We start from the raw sequence: 13,888 nt of genomic DNA, 5'->3' as shown, positions 1-13,888 counted from the left end.
GGAATTGGGCCGGCGTAGAAAAGGTGCTTTTGTGAATCATTATCTGCAAATGTGTCTTTAAATATTGAGCTCTAGTGGCTCAGTAGAAACAGCGCTCCCATCATTTGCACGGCAGTGTCTGTATTAGAACATTCTGCAGCACTGCATTAACATGAATCGAGCCTCTGTGGCCAGGAATTATAGGTGCACAGCCCAGCATAGGAAATGCCTTGTCCAAAATGACCCAGCCTTTCAGACCCAAGAGGGGCACAACTGGTCTGTTACTGAAGCACTTTTATGACTGTTGTCATCACCATTAGCATCTCAAATTGACCAATTATTCACAGTGTGTGAGACACACAGTGATATTCCTGTCTGGAAACTTGTGACACAACAACATGACTAACAGGAGTGTGTTCTCAAGGCCCACTTTTTTTGGATAGAAAAACCTCATGAAGGCTTGGAAGTGTACCTCAGTGATTAAAGGGTCTACTAGTGATTTGTCTTCCAAAGGCCCCCGGTAGCTTTTGGGACCCTGATATTTTTGAAGATAAGCAGCTGTGGCCTTTCCCGAGCCAGTTCCCAGAGTGAAGCTTTCAATACAGTTACTATGTTAAGCATTTGCCACTTGGATCAATACCACGAATTTCGTTAAGCTGGGCTTGGCGTCCTGCTTCCTACCTATCCTTGGTGACCTCCTTTCCCTGCTTGCATTTGCAAACCTCTGCAGGCACTGTGCAAGGACACTATTAAGTGTCCTGAATTAAGGAGGATTTATGCAAGTCTCACTCCCTTTCCCTGCTATGAGCTTGGGAATCAGAGTGAGTGGCACTATAGGTCCACAGAAATGAGCCTGTATATAAAGCCTCACTCTCTTTAATACGAATCAACAGCTAATGATAGTAACTTGAAGATGATGCCCAGGGACAGACTTCAAACTATTGCCTCCCCATGTTCATCCCTGGGAACAAACTCATATAATAACCCTCACTTTATCTTTTCTTCCAGTATAATTGTTCAGAGTCCTTCATCCCCCCTCCCTTCCTCCCTTCCCTCCTTCTTTCTCTCTCTATTTCTTTCTCTCTCTCTTCCTTCCTCCCTCCCTCCCTCCTTTCCCCTCCTTTCTCCCTCTCTTTCTTTCTTTCTTTCCTTCTCTCTTCCTTCTTTCCTTCCCTCTTTCTTTCACATGGTGGTTGTTTTTGTGGGATGAGCAGTAAGCCACAGTAACTTTTAATCTTCTACTTAAAACTATGAGGCATCTTCCCACAAAAAATTCATCGGTAAACCTATGCAAATATTTGCATGAATTACAGGTGATTTAAAAACACATCATGTCCATTCAGGGACTCCCTAGGGATTCAGTGGGCTGTAGGATCTGGGACACCTCTGTGGGACCCTTAGCACCTCACAATGAGCAAAAGTCATATCCCTCTAGAAAGGAGGGAATTAAAAAAAAATGACACCTTTACCAACTTTTAAAAAATGTTTACTGAAGTACAATTTATATACAATAAAATCCACCCTTTCTAGCCATCATCATAAATAAGATATAGGATATTTCCAAACCCTGAAAAATTCCCTTGTGTCCTGTGTAGTAAGTCACCTCCTCTGCCTCCAGTCCCAGACAAAACTGATCTGAGATTTCTTTCTCAAGTTTTATCTTTTATGGAATATCATATAGATTGGCCAGTATAGTATGTAGTCTTTTGTGTTTGACTTAAATCACTTAGCATAAGGCTTTCAAATTTCCCAAGTAAAATTATAAAATAAAGTAAGAATTGTTGTATGAGCTGGACACCTTAGATATATATGAGGAAGTGACAGTTTGAAATCAGTCTTTGAGGATTATCATAACATTCCCATAAGTAGCTGATTCCTTTTTTAAAAGAATGTTATCCTACATAGAGAATCCTAAAGATGCTACTAGAAAACTACTAGAGCTAATCAATGAATTTGGTAAAGTAGCAGGATACAAAATTAATGCACAGAAATTTCTTGCATTCCTATACACTAATGACGAAAAATCTGAAAGAGAAATTAAGGAAACACTCCCATTTACCATTGCAGCGAAAAGAAGAAAACACCTAGGAATAAACCTATCTAAGGAGACAAATGACCTGTATGCAGAAAACTATAAGACACTGATGAAAGAAATTAAAGATGATACAAATAGATGGAGAGATATAGCATTTTCTTGTATTGGAAGAATCAACATTGTGAAAATGACTATACTACCCAAAGCAATCTACAGATTCATTGCAATCCCTATCAAACTACCAATGGCATTTTTCACAGAACTAGAACAAAAAATTTCACAATTTGTATAGAAACACTAAAGGCCCCAAATAGCCAAAGCAATCTTGAGAAAGAAAAATGGAGCTGGAGGAATTAGGCTCCCTGACTTTAGACTATACTACAGAGCTACAGTAATCAAGACAGTATGGTACTGGCACAAAAGCAGAAATATAGATCAATCGAAAAGGATAGAAAGCCCAGAGATAAACCCATGCACATATGGTCACCTTACCTTTGATAAAGGAGGCAAGAATATACAATGGAGAAAAGACAGCCTCTTCCATTATTGGTGCTGGGAAAACTGGACAGCTACATGTAAAAGAAAGAAATTAGAACACTTCCCAACACCATGCACAAAAATAAACTCAAAATGGATTAAAGACCTAAATGTAAGGCCAGACACTATAAAACTCTTACAGGAAAACATAGGCAGAACACTCTATGACATAAATCACAGCATGATCCTTTTTGACCCACCTCCTAGGGAAATGGAAATAAAAACAAAAATAAACAAATGGGACCTAATGAAACTTCAAAGCTTTTGCACAGCAAAGGGAACCATAAACAAGATGAAAAGACAACCTCAGAATGGGAGAAAGTATTTGCAAGTGAAGCAACTGACAAAGGATTAATCTCCAAAATATACAAGCAGCTCATGCAGCTCAATATCAAAAAATCAAACAACCTAATCCAAAAATGGGCAGAAGACCTAAATAGATATTTCTCCAAAGATATACAGATTGCCAACAAACACATGAAAGGATGCTCAACATCACTACTCATTAGAGAAATGCAAATCAGAACTACAATGACGTATCACCTCACACTAGTCAGAATGGCCATCATCAAAAAATCTACAAACAATAAATGCTAGAGAGGGTGTGGAGAAAAGGGAACCCTGTTGCACTGTTGATGGGAATGTAAATTGATACAGCCACTATAGAGAACAGTGTGGAGGTTCCTTAAAAAACTAAAAGTAGAACTACCATATGACCCAGCAATCCCACTACTGGGCATATACCCTGAGAAAACCATAATTCAAAAACAGTCATGTACCACAATGTTCATTGCAGCTTTATTTACAATAGCCAGGACATGGAAGCAACCTAAGTGTCCATCGACAGGTGAATGGATAGAGAAGATGTGGCACATATATACAATGGAATATTACTCAGCCATAAAAAGAAACAAAACTGAGTTATTTGTAGTGAGGTGGATGGACCTAGAGACTGTCATACAGAGTGAAGTAAGTCAGAAAGAGGAAAACAAGTACCGTATGCTAACACATATATATGGAATCTAAAAAATAAAAGACGGTTCTGAAGAACCTAGGGGCAGGACAGGAGTAAAGACACAGGCGTAGGGCTTCCCTGGCAGTGCAGTTGTTGAGAGTTCGCCTGCCGATGCAGGGGACGCGGGTTCGTGCCCCAGTCCGGGAAGATCCCACATGCCGCGGAGTGGCTGGGCCCGTGAGCCATGGCCGCTGAGCCTGCGTGTCCGCAGCCTGTGCTCTGCAATGGGAGAGGCCGCAACAGTGAGATGCTTGCGTACCGCCCCCCCCCAAAAAAAAAGACACAGACTTAGAGAATGGACTTGAGGACATGGGGAGGGGGAAGGGTAAGCTGGGATGAAGTGGGAGAGTGACATGGACATATATACACTACCAAATGTAAAATAGATAGCTAGTGGGAAGCAGCCACATAGCACAGGGAGATCAGCTCAGTGCTTTGTGTCCACCTAGAGGGGTGGGATAGGGAGGGTGGGAGGGAGACGCAAGAGGAAAGAGATATGGGGACATATGTATATGTATAGCTGATTCACTTTGTTATGCAGCAGAAACTAACACACCATCGTAAAGCAAATATACTCCAGTAAAGATGTTAAAAAAAAAGAATGTTATCCTATATATGTGCTTACATGTATCAGTAGTTCATTCCTTTTTACTACTGAGAAGTATTTCAATTATGGATGTATCACAACTTATAAACTTTTTATACTTTTAGTTATGCAATTTTTAAAATGTTTATTATTCTTTTACTTTAGCTGAATACAAGCTCAAGAGAAATAGGATATTCTTTGGTTTTTTTCAGAAGATGGTCTTCCTTTCTTCTCCTATGTGCATGTAGTAGAACTGGCAACTAACATTTATTGAGAAGTTATTACGTGCTGAATGCTATATAGGCTTTTTCTTATTTAATTCTATATGATTCTTGCGAAATAGGAATTCGTATTCCCATTTTGTTAGAACAAAAATTACACCTTTATCAACTGAGAGACCTTAACTAATGCCTCAGGCACAAACAAGTCAATTATCTGATCTTAGTTCCAGTATTGTTTCTTGAATTTTCAGAATCCCTCAACCAACTTTAACCACTGGCTTAGGACAGAGAAGAGGTGGAAGGGTCAGAAATGGGAAGCATATAGATGGACATAATGATTTAGCGGTAGCCCATATAGCATCCCTAACCAGCATCCCTTCCTATCCATCTTCTCACCCCCCACTCCCTACGGCGCCAATCAGCACCTGGCCACAGGTCTTCTTGGTCACAAGCTGGATAAGTTAAGTGATCGCCCAGGGTCATCAGAAATCAACTCAGTCATTTCAGAAAAAACAAACACCAAAAAAAATAAATAAATAAAATAAAAAAGAAGGATCTAAAGAGAGGAAGATCCTCTCCTTTAAATCTAGTGGGGAGGAATTTCTTTGGTCCTCTTTAGTTCAAAGAGGATAATGTTGAGTCAATTTTTCAGCTCATTTAAACCCTCCATGGGACACAATAGATTCCTATTCTCTCTATTTCCCAAAACAGTAAGAGGTGTTGGGATTCAGGCAGGATTATGTATCTGGGAATTGGCAGAGCTCAGGATAAAACACCCGTTCTCCTCATTCCTGTGGCCTAGAGGTTAACATTCAACTACCCTAGGGTCTAAGAAATTGCCTCCTTTGCCTGAATTAAATGAAATCTAATGAAACAGAAATCCAGGTCAGTGCAGTTTACTATCAAACCTTCAGCTCCTGCATTGCTGGCAGTTCCCCTTGTAATAATTAAACAGAAAGTCATAGGCAGGCAACAGTGAAATCCATTGCTAATCTTGCCCCTCATCAACCTATCTTTCTAAATGTTCCTTAATTAAGGTTTCTAAATGCTCTGCATTCTCTCTGCACCCAGGGTACCAAAATGAAGCTGACTGCTTCAGGGATGCCCGGCAGCCAGAGGTGGGAGGTCTTCTAGGGGTATTTCTCATGGAGAATGTTAAAAATCAAAGATAAAATCCAATAAGTGGAAATGCATGTGAGGAGTGAGCAGGGAGATGGGGACAGAGAGGTTGAGAGGGGATTTTTTTTTTTTTCTAGAAGATTTTGCTTTAAGGATTCTGAAGGCACATCGCTGGCTTTATCACAGCTTCTCCAACACACCAGGGAGTGAATGAAACAGCTGTCACATTTAAACATACACAGCGGTAATCCTCCACTGAGCACAATGCCAGGACAGAACAGAAAATCTATCAACACTTACAAAGCATTCTATTTATTTAGCAACTTGTCCCCCTTTACCAAGAGCTCCATCTCTGGGGTTGAAACTGGGGCCACACGTCACTGGTGGCTTTTTGTGGTTTAGGTTTAGCAGCTACTGTGGGAGGGAGTGTCGAAAGTGGTCAGATGTACTTGGTGGGTGTTTGAAGCTGTTAAAATCACAGAACTGACATTTTAGGATGACCAAGGGTCTGCAGCAGAGTGAACCCACAGGTCCTTTACATCAAGAGGCAGAAGGAATGTGAGAAAGACCCTGAATGGTCCTACTTCAATCTCCCTCCCTCTCCCAAGGTCTTCACTTAAAAGACCAAGCTCTCTTCTTCTCCGTCCATGGATCTAGTCTCCTCTCGGGAGATGCCTGCTGATCACTAGGGGCCCAAGAGGGGAAGCAAAGCTGCTTCGGGGGCTTGTAAAGCAAGCTGTCTGACCAGGTGCTGCTTATGAAGAATACTCTGGAGAGAGCCGCCAAAGTGCCTCCACATCAGTAGCATCTAAAAATATTGACTTACTAATTATGGGATGTTAAACTATGAGGAATGCACGGAGTAGATCTGGTAGGAATTTTAAAAACCGCTGTGCAGTTCCCTACAAGGAAACCAAGGCTCAGAGGAGACATGGTTTTCTGGAAGTCCACCGCAACTCCCCAGTAGAGGAAGAACAGAGGTAAGGTCAGAACAAGACCCCAGAGACCTGGCTTAGTATGTGTGCCAGTAAAAGTGAAATTTGGGCAGGGGATTGCTTGTCCATAAGGGGATCTCAAATGGGAAAATGAGGCAGGAGGGAGAATGTAAAGAAAAGACTATTGAATGCCATAGGTAAGGAAACCTACCATTATTAGCCTTGGAAAGGCTCTCTGTTGGGTCCAGCTTTGGGCCCATGGAGAGTTTCAGAGAACAAGGGGAGGAGTCGGGAGAGGAAAACAGAGATCACTAAGGGTGGACAGACAGAACTAGCAGGTTAAAATCTGCACAAGACTTTAACAGAAAGATCTGTTGATTAATGGCCGTATGAAAGCATGTTCAATCTAATTCAGTTCTATTCAAAGAAATTTAATTCAGTTACTGTTTTTTTCACTTAGTTTGTGTGAAGTTTTGTTCCAGTCACTCCAGGTGGCACAAAGGTGTATACTCACAGCTCTTCTTCGGGTAGTTTCAGTGTGTAATCGGGGAAAGTCACAATACGTTGTGTAATAAGTTTGGAGAAAGAGCCTCAGATTTGGGCTCAGACAGATGGAGATCTGAATCGTGGCTCTGGCACATTCTACTGTGTGACTTCAGGCAAGGCAAGTTCTGTTTTTTCACCTTATACATCACAGAATTGTTATGGAATTTAAAGGAGAAGACACAAAAGCTGTACAAAGTTCTGTCTGTTAGCAAAGCTCAATAAATATTAGCTTCCTTTTCCCAAAAATGCTATCCCATAAGGAATGAAAGGGCAGGGGGCGTTGGGGAATAATGGTGAGTGATTTCTGGCTGAACACAGGCATCGTGAAGCTGAGGAAGATAGAGTGGAAACAGGCTGGGGATATTATGTACAGGACCCAGAAGGCCAGGCTAAGGGTTGGAACCTGTCTGTGAAGGTCACAGAGAGGCCATAAAACTTTCACCTATGTCCGAGATGACAGCAGAGTCGGGCTTTAGGAGGGGAGGGGAAACCCCAGTAAAGAGACCATTGTCATAGACATCAGAGTTTCTTAATAACTCTCAACTGCTCAACTTTTTCTTTTCTCCTTAGTACTGATCACATTATTTACTGTCTTATAAATCAAGTTTCATGAGGACTGGTTTTGTTTTGTCCACTGCTACAATCCAAGCACATAGATGGAACATGGCTTGGCATATGGTGGTAGGAGCACAGTAAACAGTCCTTGGCATGAAAAGAAAGGAAAGAAGTACAAAGCAGCCCCATGATTCTGTGCCTGAGGAGCTAGAAGAATGGTGTTTACTGAGCATTAAAAAGGAAAAGCAAGTGAACAACTCTAGACAGGAAGCTGCCCTGGTGTTTTCTGTTTCCTCTGAACAGAAGTGGGCTTAACTGCAATCGTGAAAGATTGGGGTTCAAGATTTTCCAGATCAGGTTTAGTGAAGTATTTGTGTGTGTAGCTAGATGGAGCAAAGGGAAGGGACGATGTCTAGAGATGCTATTGTTAGATGCTTGATTTTTGAGATCAAGGGGATGTGACATCTAGGGAAGCAACAGAATAAGGTGGTCCAGCCCCTCCTGGAAGTGCTGAGCCTCCACTGCTGGGCAGCTCTGCAAGGGAGATGACACCTGCCATTGGTCCACACTGCCCCACACCGGACATGCACATCTTGTCCCTGGGGCTCGTTGGCAGGGTGATGGGCTGGACTCAGCTATCTCTGCTCTCAGGCTTCTCAGCACCACCCCCATTAGCAGCTTGGGAAATGTGCAACACACTGTAATCCTTAACTCCACTGTTTTGAAATGTCCCTGCAACGGCTATAATAATCATCTTACAAACAACTTAGAACAATCTCTAATTGCTTCTAATGTTGTATTACGCCTGGGGTACGGGGAGAGCCTAGAAACGCTGGTTGTCACAGCCCTGCTCTGATAATATGATACCTCTGGGAGCATTTGCACAGAGGAAAAGGCAACAAGCCTATTGTTTTTCCTTCCTTTTGGTGAGCCTGGCTCAGAGGAGGCCTCCCCACACCCAAGCAGCAAAAGGAAGAGGATCCTGAGCCAGCAAAGGAACCCAAACCCTCTGGTCCTCTGTGATCAAGAAAGAATAAGCTGAGGTACAGACAGAGGTAGAGCAATGTATTCTCACTTCTCTTAACTACTGCCAGTGATGGTGTTTATGAACCAGCTGCAGTTAACACTGAAAAAGTCCTATCTTCCAGTGATCTCATGGTACAAGGCACTAACCCAGGACTGTGAGATGATCTGAATCAATGAGGGAATAAATGAAGGGCTCAGTGCATCCCTGGGCCAGTGCTCCCTAAAAGCCTAAAACGTACCAGGGTTTCACACAAATGACTGCATCCGCCCCTTCTGACAACTCTATCAGCAGGTTCTAAAATCACCCCCATTCTATAGATGAGGAAACTGACACTCAGAAAAGTTAAGTGGTCCTGTCCAAGGACACCACACTTGAGAGAATCAGGACTCAGGTATCCAGCCCCAGATCATTTCTGTTTTATCACATTATCTCCCTTCCCACTCGGGTTTGGGGAGATTGGCTCTGATTTGGATCAGATGGTCCTCACCAGCACAGTCGTGAGGCTGAAATTCAGCTTAACTCCACGGCTCCCCTCTCTCTCCCCAGGTCCTAGCACTGCAGCTCTAAGAGTCCCAATTCTCACCTCCACAACCTGGCAGGGAAGCTGCCTGCCCTTCCCTCTAGCTGCCTCTCCGTTTTATTTCTCCGTTTCTTCTCAGGATTATGCAAAAGGATCACAGTTGTTAAAACCTCCATGTTATAATACATCTATATATGTAGTTGTCACCTTTTCAAGAGCTTTCTCGCTTATTATTTCATTTTATCTTCGCCATAGCCCTTTGTGGGTCAGAAAGGCAGTTGTCATCATACCCCATTTTATGATCAAGGAGAGGAAGGCTGGAGAAGAAAAATCTCCCACTGGAGCCACACGGCAAGTTGGTGGAAGAATCAGGACCTGCCTGATTGATGGCTGGGGCCAACCCTCTCATAAAGAGGGCACAACCCACCTGGATCAAACCCAAGCCAGCACCAGTTCATAAGGCTATTTGAGCAAAAAGGATGGGATGCAGCCTTAGCTGGAGAAGCAGGGACAAGAGGGGAGAATCTGGCAGAGCAGAGCCTTGGATGCTGGTTAGATTCTCCACATCCCAATGTATTCCTGCCATAAGCAACTTCCTATCCCACGAAAAAATAGAATAAAAATCTTAAAACCTCTGAAGATAAAAATCATACCACCAGAGTCCTGCCCCCGCCTAACTGCATTTGAGATAAGTGCGAGGGGTGAAATTTGTGGGTGGATGGCCGCTTATCTCTTGCAGCTCCCCATGCAGAGCACCTCCACAGGGACCCTCTCCCCACCAGGATTCAGGTTCTCTGGGACAGCACCTGTGCCTAAAGCAGAGGCCACATGACTGAGCTTGCTCTCGCCCAACCCCTCGCAGAGTTCCTTAGCCCTGTCAGAGGTCCCCTGAGTCTCCCGGCTCCTCTCTGTCTAGAAGCTGTCTCCTAAAGGCAGAACAGTAATTATTTACCCTGATATTCACACAACATTAGCCATTCGCCAAGCACCCTGCAGGCATTAACCACTTCAGACCCTGTGGTAAAACAAGATGAGGGGCAGAGGAAGGATTCTTTAAACCAACATTCCATGGCATAAGTCACCCTATATGCCCCCCAATTCACAGTCTGGTACACTGAAGGGTGAAATTCACTTGCCTTCAGTATTTTGACAGGTTGCAGGTAACCATTAAAGTGAATGAAAGATACCCAGCTCCAGACATGTATTTCATTCATTTATTCCATAAATATTTATTGTCTGCCTACTATTTGTCAAAGGTTGGTATAGGGGTTGGCTACCTAGTAAGACAGACTGCTGCAGTGTCCTTTTATAATTTATTATCCACCGATTTGAACCTGAAAAGTCCTGGTAAGGCCGAGAGAAAGTTTGGAAATCAGATGGATTAAAACAAAGGCAGTACTGGGAAGAAAGACTATCTACAACTGACATGCAAAATATCAGCCTTGCTACAAAAAAATAAATAAATAAAAATGAGAACAAACAACAACAAAAAAACCCCAACTCATCCATATTGGTTGACAATTCCCACAATGCACCACAAAGTCCATTTGTGTAGACATGCAGAAAAGGGCTCTTTTCATTTGTCATGGTGGGTTGGAGAGAACTCCTTGTTTCATTCATGTAATTAAGCTAATGTGTCAAAACAATTACCTTTTCTAGACAGAGGCTGGCAACACACTTCTTTCTTTTCTTAAGTTTCCTTTGAGCAGCGGGATCAAGAAAATTGTTTGCAGAATATGGGGACCTTGTTTCAATTCAGCTTTCTCTTAATAAGGCCACCACACCAGACCATGTCTGGGGACCTTGGTGTCTGCAGTCCCATTCCTCTGATGATGGAGGAGGTGAGAAGTGGTGTCACAGAGTGTATGATGCCAGGTGTACGAGCTATACAGGAGAGCAATTTGGCAAACAATCCAGGGTAGCATGGGGAACAATTCTTTTATAAATGAATACATGCTGTTGGTGGCTGGAACAGAAAGCCATCTTGCAGGAGTACCAAAAAAAAAAAAAAAGCTGCCAAGACAGGGTGAGACGTTTTGACACTGGAACTATGAATGCTACAGCAATCTATTACCATAGGAAGCATCCTCCACTCGAGGTGTTTGTTATAAATCACTTGAGCTCCTTTCCTTTCTCCTGCAGTTAATATATTTTCTTCCAGCAATATTACTTGCTGTGCATTACCAGGAATGTTCAGCTATTAACATTTGTGTCTATAGTTAACATTTTTATTCAGCTAATATTTTCATTCAGTAACACTCACAAAGCGTCACTTTTATCTGTATCATACCTGCCAGGAATATTTTCTTCCGTTAGCATTGTTTTCTCCCTTTAAGATTTTTATTTGCCAGGTATTTTTATTCTATAAGGACTGTCAGCTTCAGCCAGTATTATCAGAAATCCTGATCATTTACTGCAAAGAGCTCTGAGTTAGTGGGTGCTTCCCAGATGAATCTGAGCCTCAGCCTTTGGCATCTCTAAAATGGGAATAATAAAAGTATTGTGAAGATAGGTGAGTCAAAGGCAATGGCTAAATTAAAGCATAAGTCCAGGTTATTCCAAAAGAGGAAAGGGAGAGCTGAGAATTCCAGAGAAAGAGATGTCATTCAGCTTGTTACAAGGAGAAAGGGAACTATTAGAAGAGATCTCAATAGAGATAGGATTTGCTGCCTTAGGAAATGGAGGGCTTCTTCTCATCAAAGGCATTAGAGAAGTTCTCAGACTTTCTGCTGGACCCCACCCCAGAATTTTAGATTCACTAAGTCTGGGGTGGGGGGATGTCTAAAAATTTGCATTTATAACAAGTTCTCAGGTGATGCTCCCACATTAGGTCTATGGATCACCCTTGAGATGCAGGCCTCTAGAAAGAGATCTTCCTCCTTCTTTCTCTTCATCCCTTGATGTTTTTGCGGCTGTTTCCTTCAGTGTTTTGTTGTTGTTGCTGTTTGTTTTTGTCTTTTCAAGGCCCCCACTCTCTAAAACTAGAATCTCCAAATAGTTGACATGGAGGTCCATGCTTGGGACTGAATAAGGAGAATGTTAGTTCTGAGTGGTGCAGGCAGTAAAGTACCAAGAGCAGGATGCAGGGAAAATGTTTGCAGCCATATGTAGGTAAAAGGAAAGAATTCCAATTTATTTTATACATTCTGCAAGTCCTGAGAGTTTTTTTTTTTTAAATACTTGTAGCAAGTAACTATGCCTGTTCCATATCCCTAATGACAAATGCATAAAAAAATGAAAGGTCATTGCAGCTCTGCCCCCACACCAAGGCTTATTTTTACCACTGCCCAGCATTCCTCAAGCCCTTCTTTAAGATCTCCCATCACTGGAACTGTTCCAGCTCGAGATGGGCATCTTACTGTGAGCGTTGTTTCTCAGATTAGATGAGAGATGTTTTCTGAGGGTCTCTCCAGTTGAAGATTATTGCTTTTGCACTGGGCAAAAACTCAGAGTATCACAGAGGTGACTGCTGGGTGCTGGGCTTTCAGATGGAACCCAGGAACTGAGTGAGATGTGCATCCACACGTGTTTATGGAGCCACCAAACTGATCACGTTGGGTTGTCACAGGTGGGACCTTTGAGCTTCCCTTCAAAATGTTTTATAATATTGAAGCTTTCACACTCAGTCCCACTTGGTGGTTTGCACTTCCCACAACTGCTTATTGGAAACTGGTCTTGGAACAATTGGAGGGAGAAGTGACCCCAGAGCCATGCTGGGATCCCTCCAAGCCCCATCCATGGGAAACGAGGTGGTGCCAGATGGGAGGAGAGGACAGTGCTGCTGTCCTACAGACCTGAGGACTGAGAGAGGCCTCACGCTGAATCCAGGGACTAAAATAAGAGAAGAAGCAGAGCTGGTGGCCAGCTGCCCTTTAGAAACGGGCACACGCTGGCATCATGGCAAGTACAATTACACAGCTGACCCTGAGCTTGGGATGACAGTAGAAAGCTGTCAGCTTCCAATTAGAAGCTGGCAGCTCTGCTTGGATTTGGGCTTGTCCAGGGAAACTCCCCCGCAAGAGTCCACCACCTCCAGCTCTGCTCCCTACCAAGGCTGAGCAACATACACCTGTGGGGACTCTGTGGAATGCTGATGAAATGGTCTCCACCACCCACAAAGTAGGAACTCACAGTTGTGTTATCCTTTTTCTCCCAAGAATTTTATGCCCAGAAGAGACTGAGGTGACCTCCCGGGAGAAGCAGTATGAGTCAGCTTCATACCAGCCCATGCCCGCCCTCCCGAGATGCTTGCTGGGGGTTAATAAAGCTAGTGTGATCCTTTCAGCACAGCATCCCATGGGGGTTTTCTTTGTGTTCTGTTTTGCATTTCACAGTTGGTTAACATCACTCAGCTGTCAAAATCATGTCCTTGAGACTGTTGGGGAACCTGGGTGTAAAGACTCCAGGTTTGTGGGTTCTGTTCATCAAAGAAGATCATACCTGCTGGAAGGGACCAGGAAAAGCGTGCTTTCCAGGCCAGAACTTAGGACAGGTAGAGATTGGCAAAAGGGCTCTGAGGACAGCAGCACAAGCTGAAAAACGACTTCCTTCTACTCAGAAGGAGACAGATCACCAGGTTTCATAGTTTATCGGAGCCAAATGGGAAGCAAAAATGTGCACCTGAGATGAGAGATTTCTCTCATCCCTTATTCCTGATAAAGATAGTCCTTCAGGTCTAGGTATTTCAGAGATCTAATTCTTTTCCTCTGCTAGGTTTCAGGCATTTATTCTGATGTACTGGAAAAGCATACTTTGTGCACAGGTACATTGTTACTTAATTCTCACTTCTGATGCTGGCCCTACCACTTACTAA

The sequence above is a fragment of the Delphinapterus leucas genome, chromosome 7, assembly GCF_059928025.1.
Source record: "Delphinapterus leucas isolate spDelLeu-1000000601 "Yukka" chromosome 7, BTC_Dleu_Yukka2, whole genome shotgun sequence".
Lineage (NCBI taxonomy): Eukaryota > Metazoa > Chordata > Mammalia > Artiodactyla > Monodontidae > Delphinapterus > Delphinapterus leucas.
Note: the sequence above shows the minus strand (reverse complement) of the source record.